Source organism: Sardina pilchardus, chromosome 19 (assembly GCF_963854185.1).
Source record: "Sardina pilchardus chromosome 19, fSarPil1.1, whole genome shotgun sequence".
NCBI classification, from domain to species: domain Eukaryota; kingdom Metazoa; phylum Chordata; class Actinopteri; order Clupeiformes; family Clupeidae; genus Sardina; species Sardina pilchardus.
In genome coordinates this window covers 30,050,932-30,065,891 of record NC_085012.1, presented here as the reverse complement: position 1 = coordinate 30,065,891, position 14,960 = coordinate 30,050,932, and the positions used below count along the sequence as shown (strand labels likewise).

General features: G+C 39.7%; 1 protein-coding gene across 2 annotated transcripts in view; it reads left to right on the top strand.

Annotated features, from left to right (window-relative positions):
* ly86 (lymphocyte antigen 86) overlaps positions 1–14,960 on the top strand; it is a 104,297-nt gene that overhangs the window by 56,012 nt on the left and 33,325 nt on the right. The gene's annotated exons all lie outside the window — the stretch shown is intronic.

Sequence of the window (14,960 nt, the reverse complement as noted above, 5' to 3'; positions counted from 1 at the left end):
ATGCTGCACTGAGGAACTTGACTCTAGTTAAAGGAGAATTCCGGTGTGAAATTGAGCTTAACTGTACCGAAACATGTTAAGGTGTACTCACACGTGTTGTAAGACGCACCTTCGCTCACCCCCAGCATTCCGAATTCCTCCGTTTTCAGCCTAGCTTGCAGTAGCCTTGAATCTATTAGATTGGGCATTACGTAGCCTATGCAGCTAAATCGCTATTTTTAAACCATTAAAAAGGTTCCAAGTAACTCCACACTGCATTGGTAGACTTCTGAGGGTCCTGACATTTAAAACGAGATACTGAGAACTTTGGAAATGCACAGGAAGTTTATTTAAAAAGACTGTTTACAAGCAGTGCCTTCATAGAATCTCTCCGCTGGGCGCCATCTTGGAATCAAGTCGCGATAAGCCGACTGACGAGCACGAACGAACAGGAAGGACAGAAAGTGCATCTTACAACACTGAAAACGGAGGAGTTCGGAATGCTGGGGGTGAGCAAAAGTGCATCTTACAACACGTGTGAGTACACCTTAACATGTTTCGGTACAGTTAAGCTCAAATTTCACACCGGAATTCTCCTTTAATCTTTGCTCTCAAAGTAAACACTCAAACAAATAAAGCATTATTATTATTTTTTTTAAAGAACAGAATAGAAATATAGCCGCAAGCGGTGATGGCGGGCCCGAGCACCTGCGGTGCGGACCCGTGACATTTCGGAATCTAACAAAGCAACACCTACTTGTTGGTGGGAGTGTGCATGAGCAGCACACATGCCCACCAAATTTGGTTAATTTTAATCAATGTACAGTGCCTATAGAAAGTCATCATACCCTTTTGAAATAGTTACTTTTTTTTGTCTTACAGGCTAAAATCAAAACCCATTTTAAAAAATAATCTTTTCCAGTTGTATCTACAAATTTAGCAGTACAACATCAAAATAACAAAAAAAAGTAAACAGTTCTGAAAATTGATTAAAAAAAAATAAAAACTAGAATAACAGGGTTGGAAAAGTCATCATACCCCTGACTTCCTTTTGCTTTCATTACAGCCATCAATCTGTTTGGAAGTCTCTATTATAGCTTTGCACGCCTATATTGGTGAGTATTTGCCCAATCATCCGTGCAGAATTGTTCAAATTCAGTCAAATTCTTTAGGGAATGGCTATGGACTGCTCTCTTCAAGTCAATCCACAGATTTTCTATAGCATGTAAGTCAGGGCTCTGACACTCAAGGATATTCACCATCCTATCCTTAAGCCACTCCTTTATTCTTTTGGCTGTATGTTTAAGATCATTGTCATGTTGGAAGGCAAATTACTTTCCCATCTTCAGCTGTCTAGCAGAGGGACGCAGGTTTTCCTAAAGAATTTGGCTGTACTTGGCAGCATCCATTTTCCCTTCTATCCTGACCAATTGCCTAGTCCCCACTGAAGAGAAACATCCCCACAACATAATGTTGCCCCCACCATGCTTCACAGTAGGTATGGTGTGATTTGATTCATTTTCGTAAATGGCGGGCCCGAGCACCTGCGGTGCGGACCTGTGACATTCTGGAATCAACATGCAATATGTGGGTTGGTGGGCATGTGCATGAGCAACACACATGCCCACTAAATTTGGTTCATTTTTGTGAATACATGTGTCAACCACAAAAGACAACATGCTAGGTGGCACGTATAGAGTACCTAAGCGACACCCTAGGCCAGAGCTCTGTCCCTGACTAGCGGTAGCAGAAACACACAAGCCTACCTAATTGTCGTGAATGTATGTGTCAACCATTATAGACAACGTGCTAGGTGGCACTATAGAGTCCCTAAGCAACACCATAGGCCAGAGCTCTGTCCCTGACTAGCGGTAGCAATAAAACACATGCCCACCAAATGTGGTTAATTTTCGTGAATGTATGTGTCAAACACAACAGACCACACGCTAGGTGGCGCTATAGAGTCCCTAAGCCACACCCTAGGCCTGAGCGCCGTCTCTGACTAGCGAAAGCAATAACAAAGAAGCCCACCAAATTTGGTTCATTTTCGTGAATGTACACGTCAACCACAACAGACAACACACTAGGTGGCGCTGTAGAGTCCTTAAGCCACACCCTAGGCCAGAGCTCTATCTTTCAGTAGCGGCAGCAATAACACACAAAACCACCTTTCTGGACTGGCAATCTCATTGTATTTTATGGTAATAGAGACTTTGGCTGTGTCCAAAAGTCAAGCGTGCACGCTGGATAGTACCTTCTTTCCAGTAGCGTCTCAGTTCGCTTGCTCCTCAGTATGCGTCCCTAACTACATTTGGACAGCACTAGCTAGTTGGCGTCACCTGACGGGGGTGTGTTGACGATTTGCATGACACGTGGAGCTTGACCTGCGCTGCGCAATGGATTATGGGATATCTGAGGCCAAAAAAGATGCATCGATGCACACTTGGAAATCACGGCAAACGAAGTACCCATCTAGTGAGAGTGCTTGACTTTCGGACAGTCTATTCTGACATAACTTCCGGAAAATGCACACTGACCAGCGTGTGTACTTTTGTTTCAGACACAGCCCCAATGTCCTCAAACGAGGACAACGTTTTTCTCAAAAACTACTTGCTGTACAGAGGTGACATATTTTTTGTATATTTATGAAGCCCTACTAAGCCAAAATAACTGAGTGAAATGAAAAATGCATTCAAACAGAGCTCGACAGTCCCGCCCCTTCTCCGAGAGAGCTGCTTGCCCGGAAGTAAATTTCTCATTCATTTCTCCCATTGACTTCTGGAAAAATCTGGATATAAAGAGTTTTAGACCATGCTTTAGGCTAACCAGTTACGATGTGACACATAACCATATAACTTATAATTTCGAGTGAAAAAATGAACAGAATATGTAAAAAAAAGTGAAAGGTACAAGACTGTGTACATATCTTAAATTCCGAAATAAAGAACTCAAATCCTGTGATGCTTTGCAAACGTAGCCTACACACTTTTCCAACATTTGCAGCCTAACGATAGTTTAACATGGTTCCATATTAATCTGAGAAAAGAAGATGATTACTTCCTACCGTTTCCATTGAGTAAATTCAACCTTCAAGATGAGAAAATCGTTGTTTTTCGGAAGACCACACATCGATCCTGACAGCCCTGCAGCCATTTTAAGTTTTGAAGTTCCAGCTGGACGATAGGCGCGGGAAAAGTTAAGTACAGTTTGTTTAGGATTGCCATGGCAACGGCGATCTCTACCAATCAAAGGCTCTGCTTTCACCAGTTTGATACGTTAGGGTGTTGGGTAGTGTAGTACTCTCTCGTTAAATTGTGAATAAAACATTGTTTTCTCAAAATAAGGTTGATGCCCCATTAACTTTTGACATCTATATGAGCAGGTATAATCGCTTAGTCACATCGTAGCTGGTTTTAAGTCTACCATCGACGGTTACGATTTTATGGCTTATTCTCCAGTTGTCAATGGAGAAATTGTATTGTATTTTTACTTCCGGGCAAGGCTGTGGGCAGGACTGTCGAGCTCTATTTACACCCTGGGTCTCAGGAGGGTATATATGTCGGACAAAAATGTAGGTTATTATCAAAGTGAAATGGTTGCTGGCATATGTCAGCAGCGTTTGTTTAAGCGCATAATTGACGTTTTCATTAGAAATGTTCAATCGAAGTCAATGGAAGTTAGCCTAGAAATCTAGACGCTCCTAGCGGCAGCAAATGTAATTTGGCTGGCGGGGCAGTCTAGCTACGCTCCATTGAGCTTAGGAGCTGAGAAGCCGAGAAAAGGACAGGCCACAGCCACAGCGTGTATAGAGTCGGTGGGTGGGCTTAACATAATGATGACTGACATGCGACCAGAAGTTGCGACAGTAACGCATCCTGCTATTTGAAAACAAGAAGATGGTTCGTTTTGCGTTATCCTATTGCTTGGAGAGGGAAGGTTACGCATCCTGCCATCTTGATGTGGGTCTGGCTGGTCAGGCTAAATGGAAGTCAATGGAAGCCGTAAATCAGCTAAACTTGGCGACCAAGGAAGATTTCTCCGGATGACAGTCCCCTGGCCCGCTTTCTCTGGCCCCCACCCGCCCCTCGACATGCAATATATATTTTTAAGTATATTTTTGGGCTTTGTATGCCTTTAATGATAGAGATAGTGGAGAATTGACAGGAAGTGAATGGGAGAGAGAGCAGGGATGGGATCTGGAAAGGACCATGGGGCGGGAATCGAACCCGGGTCGCCGGCGAACGGTGCAGGTGCCCCAGCCAGTTGCGCCACAGCTGGGGCCAACATGCATATCCAAATGAATCCAAATAAAAGCATCATCAGCATGCTGTATAGGCTACCTGTGATTAACCCTTAAGAGTGTACCGTCCGTCACACCCATAGATATATAGGTAGATACCGCATTGTCCGTTGAGTTCTATTAGAACGAACGTGGAATACGGCCGCCATATTGGTAGGGGCAACATTCCCCCGTAAATGAATGGAGACCTGAAGGAGTTTTGGGCTATAAAGTCCTCAAAACTCATAAATATTTCAATCGATGGGCATAAATTATGTCATGGTTACAAGTAGCTAAACTAAGTTAGGAAAACAAAAAATAACACTATTTACGTGGAGAAAAAAATAAACATTTTGATGAGATCAATTCAAAACACACCCAAACTCATTAAAATATATTGTCGGATTTATTTAAATATTTGACATATAATCGTTTCATTAAAAAAACTATGACTTTTGGCCGTTTTGATGGTTTAAAATAGGAGATGCCGTCAGTTCTGCCACTTCGAACGTTACCATTTCACTACTACTGCAAGCTGTCTGACAACCAACATTCAAATGACGGCATTGGACAACAGTAACAGGACACAGATCATACGGATATCGTTTGACAAGTGGAAACGTTTGCCTGAAAATTAAGGTTTAACAATTCAATTGGGCAAAGAAATGGACACTTTTCTGAAGTTATCCTGCCTTGTTCGCTTACGTTACGTTATGCTATGGCAGCAACGAGCTAACAGGTAGGCTAACTTACTTTCATAAAATTAGACAGGTTAAGACTGTATGAATACTATTATAATAAAGTGACTACATGAGTAACGTTAGGTTTCAGAATTAATTTGCCTTCAATTCACAACAAAACCATAGTTAACTGACGTGAAATTAGCCTTGCCACACTAGTCCTATAAGCCAACTCAAAACTTGTTCTCTACAAGCCTTTATAGGACTGTCAAATACAACAAAAGAAAACATAAACGTGCGATTTTACATGTACAAGGCCATTCCCATAGGTTTAGAAGGCGCTACGATTTGTACAAATCCCACAGGGTCTGTTATCCTATCATTTCCACTCAGAGACACCTGTTTCTCCATAGGCTTCCATTGATCTATCGGTCGACATTGCCCCTAGCAATACGGCGGCGCTCTTGCCGTACGTTCTAGAGTCCAATGCGGTGTCTATGTATATACATGTCTATGGTCACACCGGTGTGACAGGAATGTTGGAAAATTAACATTCTAAAGAATATCTGGGTTCATTGAATTCTACATAGAATTTTAGAACCTTGAATTGTTGCGGAATGGAATCTTGTGTTAGAATGTTTAAAACCCACCCTTTACTCTTGCCTTCAAGTTGACTGATAATCTCAATAGCCTACCAATGTTTTCCAACTTCAAGACTCAAAAGGACCTGTCCCAAGGAGAAAAAGTATCAGCCTACCTTGAAACTGAAACACATGGGGAAACTGAACAGTCCAACCAGACTCTGATAAGATAAGATAGCCAACTATGCTTCTTTGTTTACAATTTTTTGAGGCATGGAGTTGTAACATAGCAGGCTAATCTGTATAAAATATTCACCTTCCACCAGCTGCTGCATATATTTATTGTTGAAGCAGAGCTGCAGTAAAATCTTTGATTTTTTATTTATTGATTGGTGACTTTATGTTAATGTTGATGACTGGCAGTGAGTTCTCATCAATAACTATTTTGTATTATGATATTTTTCTGAAAAATGCTTGATTTAACCCTAAAGCCCAACGCCCACCAGAAGCGGCGTTCAGCGGTGTTCGGCGGTCTGGGCTTGCCGCGCAGGATTTTAGAATAGTTTTCTATCTCTGTGCGGCTGCTGCGCGGCAGACGTTTCCAGTGGGTGTTGCTCCATTGAAAACAATGGAATTCTATTTTTTTTCGTGGCGCGGCGCGCCGCGTACGCTTCTGGTGGCGATGGCCTTAATTGTAACTGCCTGGAGGAAGAACAGTAGAGAGAGGTTACATCAGAATGCAGTACAGCAGGAAGTGGTATCCTCTAAAAACAGTTTAGGGAAAGAAAAATGGTAGGCTGAATGTCTTTACTTTCCGGGAGTGGGGAGTTAGGTGCTCGCCCGTTTCGGGTGTCGGTCCACGAGGTTTGCTTCACCAAAAATTTTGATGACCAGCCGCCACTGCACAGTGAATGTCAAAATGTAAAACACATTTTCACACCTTAGACACAGATAAAGATTGTTCAAGTTCAAGTTCAAGTTAAGTTTATTGTTGCATCTCAGGTATATTTACATGTATCAAAGAGCAAAAATCTTAGCCACCCCCCATGGCCTGCTATATGGCCTTAGGGGCTTTAAAATAGAACAATAAATAATAATAATCATTAAAATTAATCAGACTATAAATAAATTGCAAGGGAGGATTACAATCTTAAAATCTTAAAATCAGTAACTAATAAGGCTGAATGAGAATGTAACAGTTCACAGGGTGTTGAGCAGTCTGATCGCTTGGTGGAAAAAGGAGTCCCTGAGCCTGCTGGTCCTGGCTCGTAGACTGCGGTAGCGTCTGCCAGAGGGCAGGAGCTGAAACAGGGCATTATTGGGATGGCTGGGGTCCTTGATGATTTTAGCTGACTTTCTCCTGCATCTCTCCTGTTAGATGTCCTCAATGTAGGGAAGCTCACAGCCACAGATCTTCTGAGAGATCTTCACCACTCTTTGTATTGCTCTGCGGCTGTGAGCTGTGCAGTTCCCATACCAGGAGGTGATGCAGCCTGTGAGGACACTCTCAATGGTGCTCCTGTGAAAGGCACGGAGGGTACTTGGGCTCAAGCCAAATTTCTTTAGCCGCCTGAGATGGAACAGGCGCTGCTGTGACTTTTTCACAGCCTCCTTGATGTGAACATCCCAAGTTAGGTCTTCTGTGATGTTCACCCCCAAGAACTTAAAGCAGCTCACCCTTTCCACTGTTGCTCCATTGATTGTGATTGGGTTTAGAGCTGCACCTCCCCTCTTCCTGTAGTCCACCACTAACTCCTTAGTTTTGGCCACATTAAGTGCTAGGTTGTTGTCCTGGCACCATTGTGTGAGATGGTCTACCTCCTCCCTGTAAGCAGTCTCGTTGCCATCTGTGATCATTCCCACCACAGTAGTGTCATCAGCAAACTTAATCACCATATTTGACTGATGAGTGGGTGAACAGTCATATGTGTACAGGGAGTAGAGAAGCGGACTGAGGACGCAACCTTGAGGAGCTCCTGTATTCAAGGTCAGGGGAGCAGAAGTGGTGGTCCCCATCCTCACCACCTGACGGCGGTCTGACAGGAAATCCAGGATGAGACTGCATAGACTGGGAGTAAATCCAAGGTTACTGAATTTGGAGACAAGTCTGGAAGGAATTATTGTATTAAATGCAGAGCTGTAGTCAATGAAAAGCATTCTGACATAGGAGTTCTTATTTTCCAGGTGAGTGAGAGTGTTATGAAGTACTGTGGATATAGCATCCTCTGTGGATCTATTTCCTCGGTAGGCATACCGTTTTTCTCAAATGCTAAAACACAAAAGCCAATCCTCTAAACACATTTACTAAATCTAGCCACAATTTGTCAATACCATAAACACATTTCACATGAAGACACAATTCACAAAACACAATCCTCCGTTCTCATAAATCTAAGCACATTTTTCCTTGCTAAAACACATGTTGCAAAACATATTCTCAAATGAAAGCTCATGTGATGCAAAATGCTTGCCACAGTCAGCAATAACTGAACATAATGAACACACCTGGTGTCATTCATTACACACAACGACTCAAAAAAAATGAAGACATTTGTTGCTAATGCGCACAGTGACTGTGGTGTGTGTGTGGCATGAATGAAGAAAATAAAAGAACTTCACACCCTGATCACGTTTTCAAGAGTACTGTTGTGTGCAATAGATTCTGTTTTTTTGTATTGAGTTGTGTTAGTAGTGTACTTGGAGAATTTTCTGTACACTTCATATGAAACTCACAACTCTAAATGAAGAGCTCTTTTCCAAAACGCTATAAATCCATTTTATAGACATTACTGTACTGTAACAAATCATGTTACTGTATTTACAGTACTTGTGTGTTTCAGGTAATAAAAATGCAGTTGTTTTGTTTTTATTGAGTAAAGATAAATTACTGTAACTAAACATAATACAGTACAGTTTCACTATATATTTATAAAAATTCATCAGTAAAATGGTGGATATAATGTTTTGGAAAATAACTCTTCAAATGCCTAATCCTCTGCAGAGATCTAAGAAGATCTGTTACTCTAAAGTTTTTAACAATATGCATTGGCAGTTATGAAACAAAGAACCTTCTCACAAATTGAGCATTGTGTATCAATTGTTTTGCTGTAGTGTGTAATGATGTGTATAGTGTTTACATTTTTTAAAGCTTCGAGCTCCTCTTTTGGTGTGAAAGTTTGAGTTTTGAAGTGAGAAGGTGTGGTTGTGCTTATGTAGTTTTAGAAAGGGGTATTGTGTTTAGACATTGGGGAACATGGAGGAAACGTTTGTGAAATGTGTTTTAGCATTTGAGAAAAACTGTATTGATGGCAGTCTAATGTAGGTGGAATCAGGGTGCAAATGTGATCTTTTATGAGTCTCTCAAAGCACTTGCTTACTATAGGGGTGAGGGCAACAGGTCGCCAGTCATTCAGACATGTCACTTTGTTCTTCGTTGGTACAGGAACAATAATGTAAGGTACTTCCTTCTCATTACAAAGCCCTGACTTGCCAATGACCACACTAATGAACAAATTGAATAATCACATCCACCAGGTGTGTAAGCACACATGTGCAAAATTGAAAACGCAGCACTCAGGTGCTCAGGTCTTGCCTTGCCAACGAAAACATAAGATGCTTCTCAACATGCCTCCTCGATCCTCGATGCTCGATCCTCGAGGGGCGTATTCACTGATAACTAACACTGGATAGACTATCCCATTGTTTTCGCCCCATCATTCTTTATGCCGATCAGTGAGGATCGAGGCCCGAGGAGCGAGGGAGGATGTATAAAAGCCCAAATGAGAGGCACCCATAGCCTGTGATGTGGATGAACTTTTATGGCCTGATCCAGCTAGACGGAGAGATGATATATTACGTGTTGTTGTTACTTGTATTGTTACTTTAGTTTTTCTTCAGTGACTGTAAGTGTACAGTACTTTTTATTTGTGTACAGATTTTTATTTTTCTACACTTTACAGTAGTAAGAACTATAATTTTGCCATTTTCTGTTGATTGACTTGTCACTGTAACTGAACATATGGTACAGTGAAAGAAATATTGTCTGCAGCATCAGTTTTGTGCATTGCTTGACGAGTTTATTGTATATTTTCTCTATATCTCAAAAGTAATCATGAAGAAAGTCTTGGGTTCATCCAAATATTGGAAGAGGGTTTTTACAGATGTGTTTTGAATTTATTGTGTTGGTATGTATAAAATGGAGACATTGAAAAAATGTGTTAGTCATAGCCTATGAGAACAGTATAAGGTTTTTTATCAATTAGTTTATTGTTTTGACTGAAATATTCCATTTTGTGTTATGTTCTGCTAATTTGGTGTGGTGTTTGGTTAATTGTGTGAGATGTTTAGAAAAAAAGAGCCCTGTTTTCAAAATTGTGTGTAAACGATTGGAAAAAACTGTAACATGGTACTTTTGAGTGACATGCCACTGAATGTACCCCAATTTTTTTTTTTTTTTTGAAGGTAGGGTAGAGTGGGGGAAAATGCCCCCCGCCTGTTTCTCCCATCATAGGGAACTTAAGTCTCCGCCCCTTCCGGTCGGTCCACTGGACCTAAGATCGGAAAAAAAACTAGAAATGCAATTCCAAGGAATTACCAGTGCATGAAAATGCAAAAATAGATAGATAATGTAGATATGGTTACTAAGGTGTAGCTAGGGTAAACATGGTGGTTGCATAGTTTACAGAGAGTTGATAGTGTGAAGGTAGACGTTTTAAAGATGAAACGTTCCAGTTCTAACTTAAGTAATGATTTCTATTCATGTTAAAATGTTGATTAGCTAACTTAGCTAATGATTTCTAGCAGTTACGCTAAAAATGCTTATTATGCTAGCAATGCTAACTTTATTAACAATGCTAACCAGGTTGATTAGCTAACTTAACCGATGATTTCTAGCAGTAATGCTAAAAATGCTAACTATGCTAACAATGCTAAATTTGCTAACAATGCTAACCAGGTTGATTAGCTAACTTAGTTGATGATTTTTTGCAGTTATACTAAAAATGTTAACTATGCTAACAATGCTAACCATGCTAACTAGCTAACTTGCTAGTGAGGACTTTTATTTTGAAACATTTGTTGCTAGGGTATCCATGGTGGCCACTATCAGGAAACAAGAAGTTACTGCAGTATAATCATGTTGGTTGCTATGGAAACAGTCATAAACACTTAATTTTAATGGTTGCTATGTTGGTTGCTAGGTACATGGAGGTTTCATGTAGTTGACTGGAGGCATAGTGGATGATAACTGACAGTTGGAATGGTTGAACAGTTCAATAGTTGAGTAGTTTCAATGGTTAAATGATTTAATAGTGTATTATTGCAGTGAGGACCTTTATTTTGAAACAGTTGTGGACAGAGGACGTAGTGAAACAGGATCTGTAGTCTTAATGAGATTGTATGCTTAAAGCCTAAGACAGAAGGTGCCTCTCATATAGCGTTTACGCGTCCTCTCTCGCTCCTCACTGATCTACATAAAGAATGATGGAGCGGCAACAATGGGATAGTCTAGCCCTTCTTCTATCTTTCTTTATGTAGATCATTGAGGATCGAGGAGCGAGGGAGGACATATAAACGCTGCTTGAGAGGGACCCACAGTAAATACTTTAAAAGTTGTATGTAGATAGTCTAATTAATGTTGATAGACAGAATGTTTAATGGATGTTGATAGGCAGATTGTTTAATAGATATTGATTGACAGTTTAATGGGTGGATGAGTGAATGGTCTGAAGAAGATGAATGGATAGAAGGTTGGATGGAATGTGCCTTATATTCTTGTTAAGAGAGACACTGATACAGCTCTCTGAGAGTAGTTGACACAGGTGTAATCAATTTAACTGGCTAGTCTTAAGAGAGCCAGAGTAGCCTACTCTTAAAGCCTGAGACAGAGTAAATAATTTAAAAGTTGAATGTAGATAGTCTAATTAATGTTGATAGACAGAGAGTTTAATGGATGTTGATAGACAGATTGTTTAATAGATGTTGATAGACAGTTTAATGGGTGGATGAGTGAATGGTCTGAAGAAGATGAATGGATAGAATGTTGGATGGAATGTGCCTTATATTCTTGTAGAATGGAGAGACACAGCTCTCTACTGAGAGTAGTGGATACAGATACAGGTGTAATCAATTTAACTGGCTAGTCAGCCTGAGACAGAGTAGATTGTTTAAAAGTTGAATGTAGAGTGTCTAATTGATGTTGATAGGCAGACTGTTTAGAATGGGTGGATGAGTGAATGGTTTGAAGAAGATGAATGGATATAAAGTTGAATGGAATTAGGAGGACTTATTTTGATACTGTTGTGCGCAGAGGATACAGGGGAACAGAACAGAAGTCTTCAGAGAGATTGTAAAGCCTGAGAGAAACTGACAGTTGGTGCCCAGGTGGCTGACCAGCTGGGGTAACATTCTAATTGCTGCCGTGATGTCATAATGAGCCATGTTAAGTCTATGGGGGAAATTGTAATAGTTTTTAACTAATAGTTTAAAAAGTATAAAAGTTACAAAGTTGAAAAATACAAAGCCCACATCGCGTAAGTAAGACCTACGCGTCAAAATTTGAATGGAGTTTCTACGTTAAGCGGTTGAAGCTGAATTGCGTGCGTTAGAAGAAGAACTAGAAATGCAATTCCAAGGAATTACCAGTGCATGAAAATGCAAAAATAGATAGATAATGTAGATATGGTTACTAAGGTGTAGCTAGGGTAAACATGGTGGTTGCATAGTTTACAGAGAGTTGATAGTGTGAAGGTAGACAGTTTAAAGCTGAAACATTCCAGTTCTAAATTAACTAATGATTTCTATTCATGTTAAAATGTTGATTAGCTAACTTAGCTAATGATTTCTAACAATTATGCTAAAAATGCTAACTATGCTAACAATGCTAACCAGGTTGATTAGCTAACTTAGCTAATCATTTCTAACAGTTATGCTAAAAATGCTAACTATGCTAACAATGCTAACCATGCTAACTAGATAACTTGCTAGTGAGGACATTTATTTTGAAACATTTGTTGCTAGGGTATCCATGGTGGCCACTATCAGGAAACAAGAAGTTACTGCAGTATAATCATGTTGGTTGCTATGGAAATGGTCATAAACGCTTAATTTTAATGGTTGCAATGTTGGTTGCTAGGTACATGGAGGTTTCATGTAGTTGACTGGAGGCATAGTTGATGATAACTGACAGTTGGAATGGTTGAACCGTTAAATAGTTGAGTAGTTTCAATGGTTAAATGATTTAATAGTGTATTATGCAGTGAGGACTTTTATTTTGAAATAGTTGTGGACAGAGGAAACAGTTAACAGGATATGTAGTCTTCAGAGAGATTGTATGCTTAAAGCCAGAGAAACTGACAGTTGATACAGGTGTAATCAATTTAACTGGCTAGTCTTAAGAGAGCCAGAGTGTTACTTAAAGCCTGAGACAGAGTAAATCATTTAAAAGTTGAATGAAGATAGTCTAATTAATGTTGATAGAGAGTTTAATGGATGTTGATAGACAGTTTAATGGGTGGATGAGTGAATAGTCTGAAGAAGATGAATGGATAGAAAGCTGGATGGAATGTGCCTTATATTCTTGTAGAATGGAGAGACACAGCTCTACTGAGAGTAGTGGATACAGATACAGGTGTAATCAATTTAACTGGCTAGTCTTAAGAGAGCCAGAGACAGAGCTTGCTTACTTTGCTTAAAGCCTGAGACAGAGTAGATTGTTTAAAAGTTGAATGTAGATCGTCTAATTGATGTTGATAGGCAGACTGTTTAGAATGGGTGGATGAGTGAATGGTTTGAAGAAGATGAATGGATAGAAAGTTGGATGGAATTAGGAAGACTTATGTTGATACAGTTGATACAGGGGAACAGAAAATGTAGTCTCAAGAGCCTGAGAGAGAGAGAGAGCTGCTGCACCTGGACTGGCCACCTGGCGTAACATTCTAATTGCTGCCGTGATGTCATAATGAGCAATGTTAAGTCTATGGGGACATTTTTAATAGTTTTTAATTTATAGTTTAAAAAGTATAAAAGTTACAAAGTTAAAAAATACATTGCGCTGATGTCCTAAGCAAGACCTTCGTAACACAGTTTGAATGAAGTTTCTACGTTAAACGGTTCAAGCTGAATTGCGTGCGTTAGAAGAAGAACTAGAAATGCAATTCCAAGGAATTACTAGTGCATGAAAATGCAGAAATAGATAGATAATGTAGATATGATTACTAAGGTGTAGCTAGGGTAAACATGGTGGTTGCATAGTTTACAGAGAGTTGATAGTGTGAAGGTAGACTGTTTAAAGAAGAAACATTCCAATTCTAACTTAACTAATGATTTCTATTCATGTTAAAATGTTGATTAGCTAACTTAGCTTTAGAATGATTTCTAGCAGTTACGCTAAAAATGCTAATTATGCTAGCAATGCTAACTTTACTAACAATGCTTACCAGGTTGATTAGCTAACTTAACCAATGATTTCTAGCAGCAATGCTAAAAATGCTAACTATGCTAACAATGCTAAATTTGCTAACAATGCTAACCAGGTTGATTAGCTAACTTAGTTGATGATTTTTTGCAGTTATGCTAAAAATGCTAACTATGCTAACTATGCTAACCATGCTAACTAGCTAACTTGCTAGTGAGGACTTTTATTTTGAAACATTTGTTGCTAGGGTATCCATGGTGGCCACTATCAGGAAACAAGAAGTTACTGCAGTATAATCATGTTGGTTGCTATGGAAACGGTCATAAACGCTTAATTATAATGGTTGCTATGTTGGTTGCTAGGTACATGGAGGTTTCATGTAGTTGACTGGAGGCATAGTGGATGATAACTGACAGTTGGAATGGTTGAACAGTTCAATAGTTGAGTAGTTTCAATGGTTAAATGATTTAATAGTGTATTATTGTTGTGAGGACTTTTATTTTGAAACAGTTGTGGACAGAGGAAACAGTTAACAGGATATGTAGTCTTCTGAGAGACTGTATGCTTTAAGCCAGAGAAACTGACAGTTGGTGCCCAGGTGGCCGGCCACCTGGCCTAAGATTCTAATTGCTGCCGTGATGTCATAATGAGCAATGTTAAGTCTATGGGGGAAATTGTAATAGTTTTTAACTAATAGTTTAAAAGGTATAAAAGTTACAAAGTTGAAAAATACAAAGCAGGCATGGCATAAGCAAGACCTACGCAACAACGTTTGAATGAAGTTTCTACGTTAAACGGTTGAAGCTGAATTGGCTGCGTTAGAAGAAGAAGTTTAACTAGAAATGCAATTCCAAGGAATTACCAGTGCATGAAAATGCAGATATAGATAGATAATGTAGATATGGTTACTAAGGTGTAGCTAGGGTAAACATGGTGGTTGCATAGTTTACAGAGAGTTGATAGTGTGAAGGTAGACTGTTTAAAGATGAAACATTCCAGTTCTAACTTAACTAATGATTTCTATTAAT